A 2,829-nucleotide genomic window follows, 5' to 3' on the forward strand; every position below is an offset into this window, starting at 1 on the left:
CCGCTGCTGACTCCAACGTCCTGGCGAATTTGTAGCCTTCGTCTGCATCTAACCACTCGGGCTTTGGAGCCCCACTCTTGATTGCCTTGCGTGCGTCGAATCGTCTATGTGGCATGTATGCACGCATGCAATCCATCATCTAGCCCGTAGAGAATCTATCTACTGCGGCTGGCACCGGGAACTCCTCGTGCAAGGATGCTACTATGTAGTCCTTGCTCCCCTCCGGTATGTTCCTCCAATGATCCAGGACGTTGTGCCAAAAAACTTGTTGGTACAACTCCCTCATGCGAGCCATCACCCTCCTCCCCTCATCATTCATGATGATGGCTCCTGACCTGCTATCCACTAGGTATCCATAACCCCTAGGAGTCTACTTAAGATGGGCCCTCTCCCATCTCCGTCCACGCTCCTGGGCATATCTAAGAGACCCCTGTACATCTGGTGTACCGACGGGGGTACCCTCTCCCGGAGTGCCACTCAAAGGGGTGCCACCAAAGGGGGTGCCACCAAAAGGAGTGCCACCAAAAGGCGTGCCATCTGCCGACGGCTGCGCAAAAGCCGGAGTAACTGGAGTGGACGTCCCCACAGGTGTGACAAATCCTGGAGGTGACGCAGCTCCAGCTGAACGACAAGACGGAGACACCACATCCGTGTCTCCACAGCAGCACCCCCCTGATCCTCCTGCAGTCGCAGTCTCTCCCTCTGGCCCAAGTCGCGAGCATCGAGATCGTCTGCTCGAAGCTGAAGCATCTGATCGCGCTGAAGCTGATCTAGCTGAAGCTGATCTAGCAGAGCGCCCTGACGAAGAACGAGACAGCTCCTGATCTACCATCTCTCTGAATCTCACGAGCTGATCTAGAGACATGCGTGCCATCATGTCCTGAAACTCCTCGTCGCTCATCCCTCGACTCATCCTGAAAATGTCGATACCTGCACAAATAAAAAATGATGTTAGAATAATCAATTTAAACTATACAAAGTACATTAATATAAATCATTTTTGAAAAATCCCTCTTAAAATGCATATCTTATCTACCTTTATGGAAGATCTAAACAACGAATTGAGTAATACAATTCTCCAAGAATGAAGTATTCTATGGTCCCATGTTAATCTCCTGACACAACTCTGCATACACTGGAAGGTTGATAGACATGTCACCACAAAAGAACGAGTCTGCCTCGTTCTCAAAAAATTCTACGACTTCTGTATTTCCATCATTGTTAGCCGATGCGGGCTCCAAGCTTGCAGTGGTCTCCACCCCTTGTAATATCGATTCCTCTATTTGCATATTTTCTTCATCTATGCCTGGAACATCACTTTGATCATATACTCTCGCACCTCGAGGAGTTGAAGGTATAACATACCACCATCAAGGTTGTCGGGGGTTTGGATAGAAGATTACCTGTTCACAAACACTTACAAAGCGAGTTCAAACCATTGTGACATAAACCATGTCTTATTACAATTAGCAAGCAAATGACTATTTGTACCTGTTCACAATGGGCCGGCAACACAAAGGTGTCGCTCAAATCCGTCCATTTTTTTTCGGAATCTATTTCGAGAAATCCAGATGGACCTCGTCGAACTGTTGCTCCAGCTCCTCCAAGTACCACTTTGAACCACTGCACATCGAATAGTATCATGGAGAAGCTACGATAATCCACCGTAATAATACTTTGCAAGTTTCCAAAATACTCCATCTCATCTACAACCGTGTTCGGATCCATTGCTCGTCGCCAGCTCTCTTGCTCAAACCTTGCCATGACACCACAGTCCATTGTGGAGCACATTTTGTCAATACGCTCCACCCGAAAATGCCGTCCGCGCGACCACACTGTACTATATATTTTGTACTGTACATTAAAACACTCAAATTAGATGTAGCAAGCAAATTTAGATACGACACATTCTAAACCCCTCATTACCTTTGGACTACATCCCCTCGAGAACTCCCACTCCTCTGTTGAGACCTCTGTCCCTTCGCTGGATGCTGCGATCAAGGCTCCATGCAACCATCGTGTTGACATAAACTGCGGCATCTCCTCCATGCCTTCGGGATATCGAATCAGTCGGTGACGCGTACTGCGTCAAAATTCAGCTCGCGCTTCCTCTCGATCTTACCTTGCAATTTGGTACTTGGCGAGCCACGTCTCCATGGAGGCATGGTGCAACATACAAAAGCGATTCACCTTCTCTTCCATTGAGGCATCCATTATTTTTTCTACCCCATTTCCAACCACCACATCTCCAGTCAACCTATCATCGTCCTTCAGCGTCCATAGCATTTCATTGTCTAGTTCCACCGTTGGTAGCCATTGTGAGATATGCACTAACACCTCTGACACCAACCAACCTTCCGCCATGCTACCTTGTATGGACAGGTCCAGGAAGAACATCCATCTCGTATGGATAGGTCCAGCAATCTCCACTTCGTCCACAAGATGCACAAGAAGGTGAACTTGTATCGTGAGCATGCTAGTGGGAAGGTATTTCTCAAAGAGACAAACCGTCTCAACTGCTCCCCGCCTTGCGGATTCAATAGAGGACGTCTTAATCTCTTTCTGTAAGATCCATTGCACCAAAGTCGACAACCTGTAAATGGCCCCACGAATTTCTGGAGTAAGGCATCCTGCGATCGCGATCGGTAGGACAAACTACCACAAATGGGAAAGCATTATGAATAATGGCCACTTTTCAAATTGCAAAATGCCCACGCTAATTACAATCCATTCTGTTCACAAACCTAACATATCTTATGCCAATCATGGGATTTTAGGCCAGACATTTGGTCATCTTTAGAAAATGCGGACGTGAGAGAACACATCATA

The sequence above is a fragment of the Lygodium microphyllum genome, chromosome 28 (genome assembly GCF_053477565.2).
Source record: "Lygodium microphyllum isolate KBCC chromosome 28, Lygodium_microphyllum_v1.1.10, whole genome shotgun sequence".
Taxonomy (NCBI): domain Eukaryota; kingdom Viridiplantae; phylum Streptophyta; class Polypodiopsida; order Schizaeales; family Lygodiaceae; genus Lygodium; species Lygodium microphyllum.